At 41.6% G+C, this 21,525-nt stretch overlaps 1 protein-coding gene across 1 annotated transcript in view; it reads right to left on the reverse strand.

Moving 5' to 3' along the window:
- Positions 1-220: 220 nt before the first annotated feature.
- SMPX (small muscle protein X-linked) overlaps positions 221-21,525 on the reverse strand; it is a 41,613-nt gene continuing 20,308 nt past the window's right edge. The window contains exon 5 of the mRNA XM_058799978.1: positions 221-712. The gene's annotated coding sequence lies outside the window, so the exon portion shown is untranslated. The remainder of the gene's footprint in view (positions 713-21,525) is intronic.

Below are 21,525 nucleotides of genomic sequence, written 5' to 3' on the forward strand. Positions count from 1 at the left end.
CAAGCTGTATTCATGAACATGTTCCATCAAGGCTGGATGACTCTTTATTTGAATAAAGCTTGCAGGTTTTCTGTCAGCTACCTCACATCTTGTATATTCATTGTATAAAGGCGATGCATAAGTATCAGAACAGCAGTGCATTTTAGATTCCAGAGGAAAAGAAATACTTGTCTCTACAACAAAGGAAGAATTTAGCTCAACTCACCAGAAAGACCATTGCTTTTAATATTTTAATTTCCTTTATTACACATGATGCATGATTCCTCTTCTATAACTAGGAGCTCACAGCAGAACATAAGATGTTATATCACTCATTTATTCTGCACTTTGTGAATTAATTTTAAAACTCTTTTGTACACATTGACATTTTTCAAAAAGAAAGAAACCAAATTAATTGAAAATAATGATGTAATTATTTTAAGTTTTTTCTATTTTTGCTCAAACTTCAAATTACACTACTCCCCATTCTCAGGTCAAAATCATTCCTGTACATACACATATTCATTGCTAGTTGCTTTGTTCTGTTTTATTTCAGCACTACTTTCCTATGTTAAACAAAATGGACAAGGAGAAAGCATTGATATAAATGTACAAAGAAGATGATTCTTATGGGGTATTGAAGAGTTGGGAAGTTCATAGTCTTCATACAAATATATAAAATATTTGAAATTTCCTCCATTCGTTGGAATCCATTCCGTTTCACTTGTCAGACCTGTGCAACAAAGACAAGACCAGAAATTAATCATTATCAGTGCACTCACAGGTATTTTCAGATCATGCAGAAAAGCTGTGAGGGGGATGACACTCCCCACACCTGCAATTTTTCCTTCTCTGACAGCACTTGTTTACAGCCAGGCTTAGGAAATACAAATCTTTGTGATCCAGTAGCTCTTCCCACCTGCTCTCCAGATCTCTGTCTGATGAAACTTCATGATTCTGTCAAGACTTGAGGCCTCTAAAGCCTTGAGTGTTGCCCTTGGTACAGGGTGCTGGGGCTCTGCCCTATCCCACCCCACCCCATCCCATCCCATCCCATCCCATCCCATCCCATCCCATCCCACCCCATCCCACCCCATCCCATCCCATCCCATCCCATCCCATCCCATCCCATCCCATCCCATCCCATCCCATCCCATCCCACCCCATCCCATCCCATCCCACCCCATCCCATCCCATCCCATCCCACCCCATCCCATCCCACCCCATCCCATCCCATCCCATCCCACCCCATCCCACCCCATCCCATCCCATCCAGCAGAGCCTGGGGCAGGCAGGTCCAGCCCTGCACAGACCCTGAGTGGGGCTCAGCCCCAGGGAAGCTCTGCCACTGCTCCAGCAGGCACAGGAGGCAAATCCTGCCCTGTGGCTCTGCAGTGTGGCTGTGCTGCAGGGAGCAGGGATGCATCAATTCATAAAAATCAAAATGGTATTTAATTTTACCATTAAATAATACTTACTGATATATACATATATATGTCTGTGCATTTTTAATTTTTTAACTGCTTTGGTTATCCCCTTCTCTTGCCTTTTCTGTTCTACCCATTAGAGTCTTCACTGGTGAGACTCCACACTCCATCCAAACTGGATAGTCCTGGGAAATTTTTAGCCTCTCTTCTTTTGGTAGTAACTACTTTTGTCACAGCTCCACTTCTCCCTATTTCTGCTTTAATTCTCATGACGGACCAGCACTAAGGACAGTATTCTAGAAATAGTAGCAAAGAATCTTCTGTGTTCTTTTCCCACTTATTTCTTTATTTATCTAAAGCAAGGTTGAGGGGGTACTTAGCTTCTGTCTGGGGAGTGATGAGCAATTTCCTTTGACCCACCTACAGACTTTTTTCTGCACAGTCACAGCTAATTTAAAGCCCAGCATAGGGCCTCTTTCTGCTGTATTTGAAGTTAAAAAATACCGTGGTTGCTATTGAGATCAGTGGTTCTAGACAGCTCAATATTGAAAATCCTCAAAAGGTCAAGACTAACTTTCTCAGCATCCGTGTTTAATCAGCTAAGATATAAGTATTTGAAGTGGAGGAATATGTCTACCTTTGGTAAATTTTATTGAACTCATGAACCTTTAATAAACACTTAGAAAACAGAGAAAAAGTCACAGGACAGAATGAAAAATGACAACCTTCTATATCTCACGATGAGTTACATGATGGGAGTTTTTTGCTGTGCTCCTGAACACATGCAGGCTGTGCACATTTGAGTAAACAGTGGAGGGACATTCAAAAGGCTGGGACTGCTTTGCTTTTAGAAGAAACTCTTCCCTGGAGAAGAGAGGTGCTATTAAGAGAAACCCTGCATGGCTTACACTGACTGCTTGAAAGTGATGACAACCTTTAAATAAAGAAATGAAATGTTAATTAACTTGTCTAGAAAGAGAGTGAGAGTCATTGCCCACATGAAGTGGCCGTAGCACCACAAGTAGTGTTACCAACACTCTGTGGCCATTAGCAATCAAACAACGTGGCCATCTCATAGCTGGGCTCAGTAAGGCAATGCACTGCTCTGTTTCAGCTGAAAATTCCTTCCAGTCAGGTAATTTAAGGTGTTTCTCTTTCTGCTCTCAAAAACAAAACCCAACTTTAGGGCTGTATTTGATGGCTCCCTGGGATACACACGCACAAGTAATCCTGTCCTATATAATTACCTCCTGCCTAAACACACTCTCCATGTGCTTCAGCATTCAGGATTATCCTCCTTTCTCTTTCAAACTCTTCTGTGCCTGTTCCTGAGTATCACAGGGTGGCTGTTTTCAAGTGGTATGTAAATAAAACATTTCTGGCTATGCCTGAACTCAAGGGCTCAAGCCTGGGATCAGGAGAAAGAGTGTGCAGGGCACAGCAGGCAAATCTGAGTACAGTGTGGTCCTCAGCATCACAAGCGCTTTCTGATCCTTCTGCTGAAAGAGGCCAGTGACAGGTTCTGCCTCCAAACACATCGTGGGCAGACTGTGGCATGATGGACAGCTGTAATTTAGTGGTTTTTTTACCTTTCTAGCAGATTCAGCATCTTAGATTTAAGGCTGTGTTTTCTGCAGGTGTCACTCTGGAGGACGCATCTGCCTTGCATGGGAGCTACATGCTTATCTTCTTTAAGTAGTTTAATCTGTCCTTACTTCCTGAGTTCTTCATGACAGCCACCCTGTGCTGGGCACATCAAGCACCCAGGGATCGTGGTAATACAAAGAAGGTGGGTACAAAGCTTTTGGGTACAAAAGGATGGAGACAGACTTTCCCCACTGTGCTGAGTGACAGGAAAGGAGACAAAAGGCACAAATTGAAATAAAGGGAATTTCATCTAGATAGGAAATAAAACTTTTACCATCAAGGTGGTCAAACACTAGTCTAGGTTGCCCAGGAAGGTTGTGGAATCTCCATTCTTAGAGATACTCAAACCCTGACTGGACATGGCCCTGAGCAATGACCTGAGTAGGACATTGGACTGGATGTTTTCCTGAGGTGGTCCAGGGGGTCAGGCAGTCTGTAAGTCTGGCAGAGGCTTTGCTTGTCCCAGGGGAAGCTGTCCTCTGCTCAGGAGGGCCAAGGTGGATTCATGGGCCATGTGCAAGGGCCCTCTTGCCTGTGCCTGGCCTTGGAGCCATCAGTGAGTTTACAAACTAAAACAGCAAGGTGCTATAAACTGTATTACTGTGTTGCTAATAAGAAAAGTAATCTGGTTGATGGGATTACTTTTGGTCACATGCTCCATCGTTTTTAATACTTTTTTGTCCTTTCTTTGTTTTCTCATAGTTCCCACACCTTTGACCTTCAGCTCCCATTGAAATCAATATCCCTTAACACCTTCATGATCTGAGGATTGAAAGGTCCAAAGTGGCATTGTGTCCCATCCAGCCAAGCAAGCACCTCTCTGTTCCCCTCCTTCCATGACTCAGATCTCTCACTAGGCAATGGACCACCAAAAGACCTGCTGTGCCCAGTTCTTCCAGTCCCAACTGGGACACAGCAGCTCCAACCAAAGGAAACCCAGCCTTCTAGGAGACCATGTGCCTACAGGAGTAGCTAGTTAGCAGGAGGAGCAAAAAACCCCAAAAACTAGAGTTCCCAGGAATGATGCCACTTGCCACCCAAAATAAACAAAAACCAAATAGCCATGATAAATATTTCCATGGGGTTCAGGTGCTGAGGAAGATCAAGCCCACTTTTCTAAAATCTTGTCTAAAGCATGCTGCTTGCAAGTGGTGCTATTTTAACACCTGGTAACTGTATCATCTTTCTCTCAGGTATACTCTCTGCTCTCTGGTTGCTTATAATTACTACCTGAGCTCCCTTTGCAGTCAGTGGACTCTCTATTATCTCCCTGTGATGCTCTAATCCACTCAGACCTCCCACTGGCCAGCTGCAATTCTCCCTGTCCCAGCTCCCAAAGGCACGTTATTTTTAGAGCACCAACTCCTCCAGAGAGCCATGGGAGCCTGTAAACTCAAAAATAGGTTGCTTATGGTACATTAGCAATGCTCACAGTTATGTTCTCTGGTGATTCTTTCAGCTGCTGCAGGTTATCACCAGACTCCCTCGCTGCTCCAATCAAACTCACCCCAAACAACCCTCAGACATTTAAAAGCAGAATATACTTGAGAACAAATGCTTAAATGTTGTCCTGATTAAGGGTGGACATAAGTACATCCTCAGGAACACTTTGAATCATGGAATTAGAGGAGTTTTCAGCCCTCAAGACCTTCTCCATTCCCTGAGTGAGAATCTGCAAGGCTATGATTGCAGTCGGTTGAATGCCAGCGTTGTTTTCTGGAATAAAAAAGACTGGATCCCTGAGGTTTCTGACCACAGAAAAAAGCAGTACCTATTTTTATATAAGAAATTATTTAATGTATGTGCTGTTCAACACAGATGCAGCTTCAAAAATAAATGCAAATAAAGAAATGAATTGCAAAAATCTCACTATTTTTTTTCCTTTTTCAAAATTACAGTTTTTAATGCTGCATCTCCCTTTTATTCTCTGAACACACTCAACTAGTTAATAGCAAGGACACAAAATATTTATTCTTAAAAAAACACTAGTAGTTCCAGTTGTCAGTGTTTTCTGTTCTTAGAGAGCATGCTAGCTGAAAGAACAAGAAATATGAAATCTATCCAGATTTTGGCTGTGTCTCCATATATGCAATTAAATGACCACATTTGGTGCTAATATTATATAATTAAAGACCATGCATGAATCACTTGAGCACTGAATATTTTTTTTTTTTATTTCAATTGTTCCCAGCCCTATATATTTTACCCCAAAATTCTGTTAAGGCATCCTATTTTATAAGAAGTAGCTTTACACAGGATGAAAGAGACATTAGCACTTCGAAGAAGATCAGTGATTATAGCAAGTGCACCAAGGTTCAGTAAATGCCTCCCACTCAACAAGCTTCCAAAGTGAACGACCACATGATGTTTACTCCTCACCAGAACCCATTTATAGATCTCTTACTCACCACTACCTCAGCCATAAATGCAACCCTCAAAAAGAGGCAGCAAGGAGAGCTCTATTTGGGAGCACACAGGGAGTCCACAGTTGGAGAACTGGCCCTTATCTTCACAATACTCTTTAGCCAGGCTGTGGATCATGATTTAAGTCATCCACACTCTAAAGATCCCAAACTACTGAAAGTGTTTATTACATACCAGGTGGATTGCACACAGACAACAGGTGTGGCTGCTTGAGGAAAATTCTACACCATTTGGAAAAATTGATAAAAAGGGTTAAAAAATGCCCCTCCAAAAGTGCAAGTGGGAAATGCAGGTAATGACTTCTTATGGAATTAGGAGTCCTAGGAAAGAGTTTTGTTCCCATTATGTCATTTAAAAGACATCTGGCCATTCCCAGCAGATAGCACACTGGGAATGAAGAGAGTATCAGTTACAGTAAGGTAAGAAGGGGACAAAGGTCGTGAACGTCTGTGAGTCTGGAGCAGAATCAGCCTAGAATTACAAACACACTGCTCTACAGAAGGAAAAACCTGGGCAAAAGGTAAACCCAGGGACATGTCTCTTTTCATTGCTCTAGTGAATTGTCAAGGTGAAATAAAGCCAGACTATCTCCTTAGACTCTCTAATTCTCCTGCACATCTGGTAAAAGCCTTGACCTTTTGGAGACAGTAACCTGGAGTGCCAGGGGATCTGCTTTAATTCCTCTCCCCTCACTTCCCTTTGATGGGCAGCTCTTGCTGCAGTCAGCTTCTCCCATGCAACTCCTTTAATATTTATGTCATATCAAGATCAATGTCCACACAGATGCCAGAGGAAGCAGTAGGAAGTCAAATGTGCTCCAGGTTAACATATTAATACTGTGATGGGATGCCAGAGAGATGTTTTAAGTTGCAAAGGGGAGGGAGTTCATCCCTTGACTCCTTTCCAACAATATCTGGTTGACTAAATGAAAGATCCTACTTTAAATTCAACTATTTTAATTTCCTGTGTGTTTTTTTTACAAATTATTTCAACACATTTTTTATATTTCTGTCAGGATAATGAGAGCAGCTCTCATATACCTGAGCACATATCATATGTCTTTTAAAATATGTTTTCTCTTATTATATTTTCTGAGCATTGTCTCTGTAAAATATAAAAATTCCCTGGAAAGATAAAAATGTATGCCTTTTTAAAAAATTATTTTTAACTCTTTTGTTTTTTTTGCCTTTTACCTACAGTCAATAAAAATATGTAAGAAAGCAGCTGAAAATTGAAATGTAGGTTGCACATACACATACATGCAGGGTTTCGAAACAAAAAGAGAAAGGTCAGAATTTTTATCCTTCCAATTTGTCTGACAAAGAACACTAGGCAAAAAATATTTTCTACCAAAACACAAAAATAATCTTTTAAATAACAAACATTGCTATTTTCACTATGAAGAAATCATTGAAACCCATCTGCTCCTTTTGACATGCATATCTTCTTTCTCTAATGTACATCTCAGTTCAGACAGAGTGACCTGGGGAGTGAAGGACAGTTTTGACCCTTTCTCTGTTTGCAGCTCAGTAGTGCACACACAAAGGAGCTGCAGCCAAGTGCTGTGTAACAGCAGGTCTAGCCAGACACAATAAACCTTTTATTAACACAGGAAAAGTCAGGTGGAAACATTCCTTGTGTTGCACTCTTATCAAAATTTCTTGTTACCTGCACTGACACAAAGATTTGGCACCAAAGGAACTTGGAAATGACACAATTCCACTCAGTGGTTCTGAAATGACAGCTGTCAAATAGAAGTCTTTCAGGTCAACTTGAATTCTAAATATGTGTTCTCCAAAAGACCTAATGTCCATAAAGACATGATACCTGTCATTTATTATGTTGCCTTTTTTTTGTAAGTGGAACCCCGATGCCAATGATCCACAGGTATGTGGCCCAAGATCTTGCAATAAGTAGCAATTCCAAAAGTGGAAAAAAAACCCCCTCAGATATCAGCATTTTCAGTGAAAAACAAACAAATAACCCTATCTCTTGACTAGTACTAATTCAGAAGTTTTGGGATTTGTAGTGGGCTACAAACACTACAGCCTCTAGAGCATGGAAATGTGTTCTGGACTTCCACATCTCTTTAGCCCTACCAGTTATAATTTTACTTTTGTTTGGGCATTTCTTAGCTGAGATCAGAAAGCTGCCTAAAACATTATGCTGGGCTGCCAGTTCTCATTTACATGAAATAGAACCTTAATGAGCATGGGGGTTTTTTAGTTAATGGATTCACTACAAATGCTGATACAAATATATTGTCTACAAAGATAAAAAATCAACAGTTTCATAAAGCTGGTAAAACATATTTTGAAGTTTATCCTATCTGAGTAATTAAAAAAGAGACTGAATTTTAAAGGACTGATTATGCAGAGCGCTTTAAAATGCTATTACAAAGGAAACCCTATATAAATTCTAGTATACTTTCTGTTATTTGTATCATTTCTACTTCTGCAATGACTTTTTCTAGAGGTATCTTTTACATTTTCTCTCTATCCTGTACAGGTTTAAAGCACAGTGGCTTTAAACAAATGCTTACCTCACATTAAATTCAAGTTTTAATTCAATTTTCTGCTTTTCATTAACATTTTTACTACAAATTCTCACAGCTTAAAGTGTCCCCCCTATAAAAAGATTCTGCAGACCCATCTTCAGTTGCTTTGGGACTGTATGAGGCAATTTGTAATTCATAATGGCCAGCAAAGATTAAGCAGCATATAGCATATGCTGTGATTAAAGTTGTTGATAAGGAGCTGCAGTGGCTTTTTTTACCTCTCTTAATTAGAACTATGCTGCAGCACTTTCTACCTTTTAAATTAGTGTCTTCTGAAGGAAAAAAAATAAAAAGATTTTTCCTTTCTAGCTCTTCAGTAAGCTCTGCCAAGTCCATGCAGGTGTGTGCCTATAATTATTATTCTTTGCAATTATTTATCAATATAGGGCAAATTGTTCTCTGAGTTTATGTTAAGTGCTTCTCATTCACCTATACAATCTCTGCATTAAAAAGCATTTGATTTCCAGTGTAGGCATCACTCAACAGCTTGGTCACTGCTGTCAGTGTCATCCTGACCATATTAGCAAGTATAGCCAAGTTGTCTGTTAACAAAGCCAAATTACTTAAAGAGCTTAAGTAGCAAAAAGTTTATGTCAGTGAGATTATAGAGGGATTTCTTGGACAGTTTAATTGTATTTCATTTTCATTGCCCATAACAGCAGACAGTGAAACTTAAGTAATCATCATTGTGGCAAATTCATCAGTAAGGAAGCCAAAGCCTAATGGCTGATCCTGCAAAGTGTTTATTACCTCCTTTGAGGTGCAACAAATCCCATTGATTTCTCCAATAATTACCATAACCACCCAGCTGCTTGCAGGCACAGAGTGGAAAATAGCCAGTAGCAATGCACCTGGGTGGTGGAGTAGCATCAAAAAGAAAAGAGGTTGCTAGGAGCCATTATGGAGTGGTAATTTTGATGTCTATAAGGCAAAGATCTATAGAGAAGGGACCAGATGAAGTGTTAATACAAATAAAATAATGATTGGTAAAATATTCAGTACAGAAAAGCAATCAAACAAACAAAAAACCCCAAAATAAACAATAAAAATATTAAAAGAGGAAGTAAAAGAAAGCTGTGACATTTAAAACAATGGGACATCTTTCTTATACTGAGAGCAGTGATGCAATATGAAATCCACTCGCTGAGAGTTAATTGCCTGACTGGGGTTTTCCAGCCAGGGAATATCTCTGAAAACAAGTTTCCAGCCAGGAGAAAATGTGCATGGTGCTGAGTGCTCTTGCTGCAGAGGCTCCCTGCAGCCAGCACCTGGCAGCCCAGCCCAGAGATGATGTGGGGAAATAACCTCAGAGGTGTCTGCAGCGGGAGTAAGGGCAGGAACACATCACTGGTGCTGTACTCTGTAACCAGATCAAACACGGTCAGATTGTTACACAGCCACACCACGGGATTCCTGCTGTGAGAGATGAGTAATGCCATGATTGACTCTCACAATTAACAGACAAATATCGTGTATATAGGTTAAGAAAAGTTTTGTAGATTTATAGTTATGTTTTACCTTGTTGCATTGTTATCAAGGGACAGCCAGGGTTGGGACATTTGGGAGGGCTGGTTTGTCACTGTGGTGACATCTGACCTCCAGCCAGGATCTGAGGAAGAGATCTCCACCGCTGGACAGAGAAGAAGGGATCAATGCACAGAACTTTGGGAGGGATTAAAGGGTTGAAAGGCAAAACCTCCATTATGTGGGAGGGAGAGCACATAGTGGGGAAAACCCTTTGCTCCTAGCATTGTAACATTTTCTCTATTCAGTCTTCTGTTGTATTTTTGATAAGGTTTAATAAACCTTTCTAAAATTAGAAAAGTGAGTAGCTATTTGTCACACTGTATTGCTTCAGAAGTGCCTGGTGAGTGTGGGGCCACAGCCTTCAGGCTGGATGGTGAGGGAGCCCACCAGAAGCACTACAGCTCCAAAAAGCCAACCCCTCTCACATCCCACCTAGGACAGCACAATCAGGGGACCAAAGCCATTTTGCAGCTCCCAAGCCATGGTCCAAAGCCATTGTTATAGATGGATAATGAGATGATTGGCTCTCGCAATTAAAAGATAACTGTTGTATGAATATTAAGAAAAGCTTAAGTGATGTGTAGTTATGTTGTTGTAGTTTAGATGCCCTCTGTTCTCCCCATAGTCCCCTTTCCCCCCTGCATTGTTGCCATCAGACAGCCTGGGCTGTCTAGGACAGGTACAAAGAAGCTGCACGTGTCCCTTGCCTGGGGCAGGTGGGAATGGAAAAGCTTGGTGCTTAGGGGGTGAGGCATGGCAACACTTGACCTCCAATCTAGTTACAAGAAAGCAGTTTCCACTGATAAATGGCAAAGAGCTGACTGACAGACTTTGGGAGGGGCCAGGGCTGGCTGATGCAACCCCCAGGGGTATAAAAGACTGAGACGCCATCTTGAAGGTGAACTGGCCATGTGGTATTCATGAGGGCAGTTCCCAGCACTGCGAATTTTTCCTTATATAGTCCTTTTGTTGTATTTTTGTCCAGGTTTAATAAACCTCTTTAAATTTCCAAAGTGAGCAGTTGTTTCTCACACCTCACACGTCCCACTTAGGACAGCACAATCAGGGGACCAAAGCAATTTTGCAGCTCCCCAGCCCTGCCCAAAACCATTTTGCAGCTCCCAAGGCCTGGCCCAGTGCCATTTTGCAGCTCCCCAGCCCTGGTCCAGAGCCATTTTGCAGCTCCCTGGCCCTGCCCAAAGCCATTTTGCAGCTCCCCTGGCTGCCCCTCTCATGGCAGTCCCTCTCACTCAGTGCCGTGGGATCCTCGCCCAGCAGAGCCCAGGCCAGGCTCAGCTCCGACCCAGCAGCCCCAGCCGTGCCTGGCACACATGGGCACGCTTGGGCAGGAACTTCCCAGCCTTGTAAACCCTCCAGCAGCCTGGAGTGGAAAACTTCATCATGATCTTAATGCTTGTGTCTGCACCAGACCCACAGCACCTAGCACTGGAGCTGCTGAACAGCTGTGGCAAGCACTTAGAAATGTTGTTGGAGGTGTACGGAGAGCTGGGAATCGAACAAATCAAAGTCTCTTGACAAAAGGGCCTGATTTAGGTTAAAAATTTGGATTCATTCTCAGGAAATGAAAAATCCCCAGATGTGGAGGGATAGAATGTAAGAAAATAAAGATAGTGCAGAAGGTAGTCTCATACCTGAGGAGTTTCAGCGGTACTAATCAGCAAAGATTAGGAACAGGCCTGCCCTTAATAGGCCACAGCTGTGTCCAATAAGAAGACAAGTGCTATAAAAGAGTGGGTTAACGTGGTGAGGAGAGAGTTGGGGTTTGTTGTCTGTACTGAGAAGGAGTCAGTGCTGTGAGGAGATGTCCATGAGAAAGCACCAAGAAGGTATGGGAGACTTTTGCAATAAGATGATGACACCCTGCTCTTTTCTGGGAAAATTCAAGCCACACAGTTTTTGTTTTGCTAGAAAAATATTTGATTTGGGGTGGCTGAAATTTGGAGAAAGATGATGTTATTTTTACTGACATTTTTATGGTAGGGGAAAGACTCTTTTGGCAGTCTTGTTGTAGTCCCTCAGAGAGTGCAATAAAAGCCACTCTGGGGTGGGCTATCACCCTCAAGATTCTTCTGCCTTGTGCCATGTGAACTCTAAAAGGCACAGCTGTGTTACATAATTAAATTATGAGCAATGATTTTCAAGCTGTTTTGCACGAAGGAGATTCTGGAGGAGGCACTGGCCTTGGACTTCTTTTATGCTGGCAATTCAATTGTGCTGGCTCTCCAATCAAATATTAAAGCTTTACCTGAAATTATGTATGAAACATTCTCACAAATCCAAATGTAACCTATCACACAGCAAAATGCTGCTGCTGGGAAGGTTCTATGATTTCACACTTGAATGCTCATGTCTTTTGCTATTGTCATGCTGGCTGCCACTTCAAACTCCTGATAAGCTGGCATTTTCTCCAGAGACACACACCCAGTGCTAAGCAGCACTGCTTCCTGTCTGGATGATTTTCACATACAGAGAAGGGTTTAAATATTGTTTGCATTTTTTAAATTAAAAAATGGTAAGCAAAAGGTTAAGGATTTTTTTTTGCCGGAGTTGGTAGAGCTGCAGGGACAAAGACTGTGGAAAGGGAAATATTTGGTTTGCTGCTGATTCCTATGGAGTCCCTCACTAATGACATTTCTAAGGTGCTGTTGGTCTTTGTTGACAGCTGACTTTTGTGGCTTTTTCTTATTCCCAAGAAATTGAGGAACTTAATGATGAAAAGCACATATTAAAATAACATTGAGTTGATAAATGACTCACATAAGCATCAGTTAATCAGTGAAAACTGAACATGAAGCCTAATAGTGATTATTAATATATAAATATTAAGAGATCAATACCAAGTTTTTTTTCCCCTATATTTAAAGTGAGGTAGGCTACTTCAGAGGCTTACTGGTATGTAAAAAGGATGATTCAGCATTGCTGTGCTTGTTTTGTAACCACACATAATTTTGTAGCTATGAGATGGTATGAGGAAAATTGTTATGAATCATAAAATTCAGGCAACACAATATAAAGCAGACTGTACAGTATGCTAATTCACATGCAGTGACAAACACATAAACACTCACCCTTAGCTTCCATATTGCCTGATTTTTTACTTCCTATCAGACTTTAATATTGTCCAAAGATTTTTGTTTCATTATCCATAGGAATTCACATATTGTCCAGGATCCTAGCTCTGCCACTCATTTTTTATTGTATATGCTTTCTATTTTCATGCAACTTTAATGGTTGAGAAGAAAGGTCTAAGCACTGGGTGTTGACTGGTTAGATTTTCAAAAGGCATGTGCTCAAACTTTGGCAAGGCAGACTGTTGATTTATGTGTGTGCCTGAAAAATAGGCACATTTTATGTTGATTTTGGAAATGACTATGTTAAAAAAGTTTTATAAAAAAAAGTCTAATCATGTGTATCCTGTAGGTAATTGATTTTGGGGTTATTAGTGTATGCTTACTTTGGGATTAAAATTATATATATATTTAGATCATGACTTTTTATGAATTTCAAGTTGCTGGGAAATGGAAATAGAAGCAAACGGCATCTTGGTGTGCTGCAAACACGCCCTTTCTTCCTTCAGTGAAGCAAAAGGGTGAAATGACGAGAATTTTCAGGTTGGATAATTACTGGAGAAAAAGCCCAGTTTGCTTGATTTGTTGCTTGAGAGTTGGCATGGGCTGAGGCTGTTGAAATTTATTTAAAATGCAATCAGTTTTTGTACCTTAGAGTACGCCAAGAGTCAAAATGGTCCAACATTTTTCTGATGGAACATTTCTCCACTGGGAAAGTTTTGTGATTTGAAAATATAACTTTTTATGGAAAGATTTTTCTTTCAGCAATTCTCCTGATACAACATGGAACACTGAGCATGACTGATCTGGCCAGGCTTTTATCCCAGCAGCTGCCCAGGAGGCTGGTGCTGCTCTTTGGCTTTGGGGGCTTCCAAGGGTCAGCAATTTCAGGTCTGACAGACTCAAAAACCCTAATCCCTGCTCAACAGTTTTAACATGCAGAAGCTGCTGGACATAGTTTCCTAAGTGAGAGGAGAAATATCCAATTTTTAAAACTGTAAATAGTATGGTTTAACTCCAGCTATTCCTGCTCCCTTGTGGTTCAGCTGAGAGCAGGGGCTAAATCTGCAGAATAACATAAACTTGGCATTTACAAACTGGTTCCACAGCCTCTGCCTCATCTCAGCCTCCTGCTGCATTGATCTGCACCTTCATTCAGGTGTGTGATGCCAAACACTTTAATGCTGCCCTTCAAGATTCATTTTGACAGCTACAAGCTCTAAAAATGAGCTGTATACCCAGTTTCCCCTAGACACAAAGACTGACCCACAGGAAATGAAAAATTTTTATGAATAGGTCAGAAGCCAAGCCCCATGTAGATGCTAAGCAATACTCACACATACAACAATAAAGATAACAACAATAATAATAAGCCCCTATTTGGCCCACAGTGATTTCTAGTACACAATAAGACACAATTCATGGCACAAAAATTTGAGACAAATGGAGGGATAGGCAAAAGACAGCTCAGTTATATTGGGTATAATAATCAGCAGACTTAGAATAGGAGCTGCTTGACTGCTGACACACAGCAATGACTATTATTTTTATGCAGCAGGCTTCCTGAGCCCTCCCAGGGCAGTATTTTGAAAGCATTTAGCTGATTAAACATGCCAGCCCCAAGGAGTGAGGCACTTAGCGTTTCTTCGGGAAGCTGAGGAGATACCTAATTGCAGGTTTACAGAGCTCTAAGTACTTTAGAAGTTTGCCCTCTAGTTTCCCTGAAGAGTTACTGCCATGATGCAGTATTTACCGATATATTTTGACTGGGATTTATCTCGCTGTAACAGTTATTTCCCCTGGGTTTTTTTCCCCACCAAAAAAGAAAAAAGAATTCCCAAACCACATCCTACCAACAATCAAAGGTGTAAATTAACTAGATTCACCATTAACCCTTTGGGCAGTGTTCTGTACTAAATAATTATATCAGTAGAGCTGACAAAACCACAATTCATTTGAAAATTAGTGCTTGGGGAAAAAAAAACAATCTTTATTAATGGCAAACTCAGAAGCATAAGAAGACAAAAGACTGTCAGAAAAGAGTCTTTTGCATTCTTAGCACTTCAGATTGCTGAAGGACACACTGTTCCTTTATTACTAGTGAGAAGAGGCTGGGCAAAGTAAAACAACCACATTTCTGTGGTAGCCAGGGAAACACAGAAGAGCAGCAGCACAACCTACCTGCTTCTGCTATTGCAGTTAAAAGGAAAAAATGCAGCAGTGTAACCTGTACAGACCCTTTTTGAACAAAGGGCTGCTGCCCCTTGACCTGCCACCCTGGGGAAGAGGGATCATCCTGCAGATGCTCCCCTGCTGCTGCCTGATGTGCTCCCCACTTTAAAACTAAACTGCAATTGAAGTTACACAGAGAATCCACTTCAGAAGCTTCCTAGAGGTGAGCACTAGTGAGGGCTTTGCCAGGATCTGTTTGTTTGGAAACCTCAGGAAAGGAACACAGCTCTGCTGTAATATCAGCTCTTTCAGGACTTTGCAGGGATCTGGTGGGCACTTGGACAGGCTGAAGCTCTGTGAGAGTAACACCCAGTGTTGTGTGCTGCTCTGCTACTGAAGAAGATGAGCGCAGAGATCCCAGTCAGCTGAAGTGACATTTAGTGGTCCCTGCTGGCCTCTGAAGGCAGGGGAGGTTCCTTTTTCTCGACTGTGAGGCTGGTGTGGAGCCAGGTGGCTCCTCAGTAGAGCTGCACTGCAGGAACAGGGATGGGCAGCGTCACAGGATGGGGCTGGGACAGCCAAGTGCTGCCAAACCTGAAGCAATCCCCATCCCTAAGCTCTGTCTGCTTTCTTTGCTCTCAGTGCATTAGCAGCAAACTTTGTGATCTTGAAGTCGCTGAGAAGACGCTTCTCTCCAAGAAAGACAAAAGAAATCTCAGCTATCTCTATTTGAGCAGCAATACCCAATTTATTCATCATGAATTCTGCCTCTTCTGCCACTTTACCCAGTCTGTACTGCAAATAACCCATACTTGACTTTCTGTGCTAGTTACAGTTTCTAAAAATGCTACTTTCTCCTGGTCATATGGCTGCTTCTCACAGAATTCATAACGTGTGAGTGAGTGTTGTTCCATATAAATATAGTGTACGTCTAATATGCCTACCGATAATATCACAGCACAACTGAACTATGATTAATTGTGGTACTAATCATCCCCCTGTTTTCTTTCAACATAACTCTGGCACGTGCAGTAAAAAGAGTGGGCCTGAGACAATGGTCACATCCCTGCAAATATACTCACAGATGAGACAGAAGTTGGCTCTGGTTTTATTTTCAAGACATTTAAATTGAGGCTTAGTGGTCTCTGGGCACTTTGCAAATACTTTTCCTGAAATTCTTAGCACTTTGTATGAAGCAAAATATATTGAAAAATACAGCAAATGGGAGGAAAAAGGAAAGGGCAGTAAGAAAATGATTGCCAACTCAAAACCCAACATAGTTTTTACATAATCCACATTCTCTCCAACCTCTTCTGCATATCTAAGTCTCATTGTAGGTTTTATCGCTCCTTTGCCATGGAAAAGTGAGAGTTCTTAATCAGCTTGGGAAATTTGACAGTCGTCTTGCTCCTAACCCAGAGGATCGCCTCAGAGATGGAAAAGCATAAAGCCAAGACATCATATACAGGCTGTTAATTTAACTTGACATGTTACTGACTGGATCAGAAAACTGTGCATTCTGACATCTGGTCTGTTCAGGATATGCTCAATTCTTCACATTATCTCACTTCTTCAAAGATACTGCAGGTAGTGGGGCAGTTTTAATACTCTACAGCACACATGTTTTCATATCAATAACCAGTATATATATATAACCAGTATATATATATATATATATATATATATATATATGTTGTGTTTATAGAATTTTGTCATTTATTAGGGTTTCAAAGGTAAGCCCATATTTTTCCAAGGAATAGACAGTTTTCTTCAAAACATAAATGAAAGTGTTACAACATGTTGCCTGTCGTGTTAATACTTGATTTGCAATCTGTGACAAGTGAGCATTTAGAAATGAGTTATTAGGATTGACTGGAAGACATATGGGAGAACTAAACTTTCTCACAGAACTGTTTCAAAATAGAAAATTGTTTTTTGACTATACAAATTGAAAAGGAAAAGAATATGTTTCCACAGAGAAATAGAAGGAAAAGCTGTGAGGAATCACCTGCTGTTAAAACACAGGCACCAGAGACCAATTATATTTTGGTTTTGAATTTGCATGGCCATGATGTACAGTTTCTGTGGAAAATATTTCTTTAGCTCAGCTTGGCAGAAAGGCTCCTCTCAGAGGTGAGCAGCAGCTCCTGCTGGAGCACTCACACAGGTGTACCAGCACAGCTGCTGGCTCTGGCTGCAGAGACAGAGCCCCATTCACTCTCAGCAGTGAGCAATATGCAATTGGAAGATTCAAATTTGGAGTGTGATTTTGACATGCTCTTAAGTGATTTATGAGCACAATTCCCACTGAGTGACCTTGGGGTTGAGCTCCTTACCGCTAAAGGACAGCCCCAACAATCTGGAGGCCTTAGGTGCAAATGGGATGCAGGTACTTAAATCCAAAATTGTGGTCCTCAAAACCAGCTACACCATAATCTCAAACTGTGCTCATGCCCATCTAAAATGACCTGAGTTTAAATAACCCTGCTCATCTGAGTGCCAGGGAGACATGTAAACCTGAGCAGCACTCAGAATCTTGGTGGTTTTCCACAGAGCCTGTCCTCCTCAGCACCTATTTGATTGCATCAGACTGTACAAAAACACAGCAGCAGCCATCCTGGTTTCTCTCAAATCATAGCTTGAGGAGACTGTTGCTGTTGTTGCTACACAAATTATCCTTTAGACATGGTACACAGCAATCCACAGGCTAAGGCACATGGAAGCAAGTTTCCTCAGTGCCAGTTGAGCTCCACATTGCTAAGCTGACATCAGGCTTATCTAGAGATTAATTCATTTCTGCACAGAAGGTGAGCTTTAGCTAGAAGTCTAGAAAGGGTCCCCCTGCCAAGCTAGCCTGGAGTCTGCAGGTAAGGAAGAACTGTGGGTTTTAATCCTTTTGAGGCAAAGAAAGACCTGACCTGTTTTATTCATGCTTCCTAGCTGTGTATGTGTGATAACCACGGAGCCAAGGCAGAAGGGAGGAGGCCACCAATACATCCCTTCTCTTGCATGTTTGCAAATTTTTCTACTTGCTTTTTTAAAAATTTGAAGCATATCTGGAGGAGACAGTTCACACTTTATTCAGGGTGACGGGAAATGTCTCCTGGCTTTACTGAGAACATTGCTGAAGCTCCAGGGGAAAAAATCTGATTGTTTTCAATTTTTTTCTGTTAGCTATGTCTAAACAGCTTTCCACATAAGCTTCACCATGCTGCTTGCAGAAATGTTTCAAGGGTTCATAACAGCACATCCAAAATCATCTTCTCAAGATGGCAGAAGTGTGGGTTTCTGCAGGGCAGAGAGTTTCTGAAGGGATCTATGTGATCAGAGGCACTGAAGACTATGGGTGAGACAGGACTCTCTGCCTCCATTTTCCTCTCTCTGTAACCTTGTACATCTCTTTGCAGCCTGTTGGGGGAAGCCAGGACTTATCCCTGAGCAATGCTAGAGCACCTGGAGGGGAAGACAATTCTGGCCTTCATCCATCCCTTGGGATGCTGCAACTGAGGCAGAAGGCAGTGCCATAACGTGGGCCAGCTGCTCTCCACTCCTGCCTGCTTTCAGGGTCTGAGGCACTCAGCTCCCCTCTTTAGTGAGTGAGGCAGTGAGTGTTTACAGAAGCTGCAGTTCAGGCAGCTGTTCCCCCTGGTAGATCCTGCAGAGGATCACCTCCCTGGCCAAGAGAGCACTGGGGGACACAGAGATGAAGTGTCTCCCTGAGGCAGGTCAGAACAGCAGTGCAAGGTCTGTTCTGCCATCCTGGGTGCCCATCTGGAGCTGCCTGCTTAATTCTGCCCAACATGGATCTGGTCCCTGTGCTGCTCATAAAGTTCCAGACATTGCTGAGGGATGTGAACTAAGGCTCCATTGGCTCAAGGTATTCCTCTGCCATTGCACATGGTTTTTGTACCATGGGTTTGTCTTGATGGAAATGGTTAAGATGCCAAAAATCTCACTGGAGATGGAGCCCCAAGGACTTGACTTTGCTGAAGCATGGTTAATCTTTAGTTCAAAAATGAGGCTTTTAGCTGCAGGTCAGCACAAGCTTCTCTGAGAGCCAGTCTCTACTCATCTCTATAGTGTCTATTAAAGCAAGGCATTGAAGCTGACACCCTACTTGTCATCCTGCCTTAGGTGTTCCTAATTTCAACCCAACTGCAGATAACTTCACACCTGGACATGGCCCATGACTGCTTGTCAAGTGAGCTGTGGTGTTCTGTGGCCAAGATTAACACAGGTTTGGCCAGGTTCTTGTTCTCCACACATGTAAGGCAAAACACAAACGTGGTTTGTGATAGACTTTGAAGCGTTCACAAGCTCAGTCGTGGCTCAGGTGTTGTCTGCTAATGTGTTAAACTGTAGTAACTGGAGACAGACAACACTTAGCTGCAGAATTAATTTGCCCCAGAGTAATTATTCACATATATAGCATATTGATTCTGTTCCAGAATAAAAAACTCAGAAGCATATAAAAAGCAGAAAGAGATGCACTACTATGCTATTCGTTACTGTTTTAATTAAGGGTTTAAACTAAAAAAAGGGTACATGTGTGACAGACCCATCTGGACTCACTTTCAGCAAAATGGACTGAAAAACTGAAAGTATGCCTCGTCTTGACAGAGAGAGCTCTTCTTTTCTTGAGAACTAAAAGAAAGAAATATTACATATTTTTCAAAAATAAATGCTTCTATTCAAAGCCTGGAGAGACAGATCAATTTAAGTGTTTTCAGACAAAACCACAAAACCAAGGAAATTGAGAAATTAAAAATTAAAAGGTTTGAGATCTTTCATTAGGTATTTAATGGAGGTCTGAGATCATTAATTTTAGCAGAGGACATACTGTATCCCATCTTTAACAATCTTTGGGAAAGGTACTGCACTCAAGAGCAGTGTGAGTTGTAAACACAGAAAAACTGAAGGTATTATTTTCCCTGTATTCTGCCTATTTCAGCTCAAATATTTGTTTTCAAGTCTTTGCATATGCATTTTCTTCCATTTCAGTACATACTTCATGTTGGTTTCATCTTCTGTACAAAGGCAGCAAGCACGTTTCAAAGCTTTGAAACAGCAATATCCAGTTATTGTCATCATCCTTCCCTCAGAACAGGAGCAGTTTGGCTTTGGGGGAAGCTTTTTGTTCTTTGATGTTTCCTCAGTAAAAGCCATTGCTGCCCCTTTGTCCCAGCCCCGTTCCCGCATCGCTGAGAGCGGGGCGATCCCGGCCAGCGCCTCCCTCCCCGAGTGCATCCCTGCCCTCTGCCATCACTGCTCCAACATTGCTCTGCTCTGCCCTCAAAGGCTCTGCAAATTCACGCAGGAGGTACAGCAATTTTAAGACAAGGTGTGCTCCAAGGCAATAAATGAGAACAAAGACCCAGGAGAGCTAAAAGCTGAAGGACTCGATTTATTTATTTTATCCATTGAATAGCTGAATTATTAAATTAAAAGCAATGCTACATCAGCTTTACCAAGGTGGGGGAGTGAGTTCTGAAGAGCAAGACTGAGGGTTTTATTCTGCTATTACGGAATCCATGTCTGTACATGAACCTCAGCCAATTGCAGTCAGAAGCAAATACAGCCCTACTGTTATGACCAGTAAATGGCAGGACAGAAAACCAGGCATTATACTTGTTCCCAAGTTGAAGTAAAGGTTAGTTCAGCTGAGTCTCCCTTCAGCTAGCTAAAACCCATAGCAAATCAAATTTGAAAAATAAGTTATGAACAACACTGAGAGTAAAACTAATACATATTTCTGCAGGGAAACGCTCATTTATGCTGTGTCCTTTGTTCACATGGAAATACAGCGTATTTGAGATTCCATTGGCAAATCAAAGGGAAATTAGGAGATTAAACCAGCAGCAGATAGGGTCAGCAAAACCCAGCTACATTGGAAGCTTAGCATTTCCTCTGCAGTGTTGACAATGGATCTTGGGATCAGTGTCATGGTGAGCTCCACCTACATAGGGTGTTCTACCCTAACACACAGGGAGCTCAAGCACTACAAAATGTTATTCTCTGAAGAAATTTGCAAACAAGTGTGAAACAGAAGTAGCCTTGGCACTAAAAGAGCTACATTTTTTTAAAAGAAGGCACACCAGGAGCAATTTGGTGGCTGAAGCAGATGTAGTCCTGAGTACAAAGCAGGGCTTGGGACACTTGTAGATGGCCTGCTCCTGGACAGGGGGGACAAGGCTCATGCCACATAGAGCCAGTTCTGCAAGAGATGTCAAAGTACAGTAATGCAGTAATTTATGTGGTTTTTAAGCACAAGGCTGTGAGAACATAATTAGGTAGTCTTCTATCAAATGAAATGAATAAAATCTATAAAACAAAATGATGAGGCACTAAATTTAGAAGAAAATTCGTTTGATTATCACATCAGAGCTGAGATATTTCAGATCATACTGTCAACTTAATTGGCTACAATTTATGTAGATTTGATAAAACTATCTGAGCTGTTACTAATGTGGGAAGTCACACTTCATGTGTTCCAAAGCAGTTAGCCTTTTCACTCTGATGTAGTGATTGAAAACCTTGTGCTGAACACATTTTGAACTGTATAAGGTGGGAATGACTGGAATTGCTTATTATTTTGTGTTTCAGATGATTTCTGTCATTGCAGTGTCTGATTGCTCCAGGCATATCTAACACTGGCAGGACAGTTCCCAGGAAGAGACAAACAGCATTGCTCTCATCTTGCTCA

The sequence above is a fragment of the Ammospiza caudacuta genome, chromosome 2, assembly GCF_027887145.1.
Source record: "Ammospiza caudacuta isolate bAmmCau1 chromosome 2, bAmmCau1.pri, whole genome shotgun sequence".
Taxonomy (NCBI): domain Eukaryota; kingdom Metazoa; phylum Chordata; class Aves; order Passeriformes; family Passerellidae; genus Ammospiza; species Ammospiza caudacuta.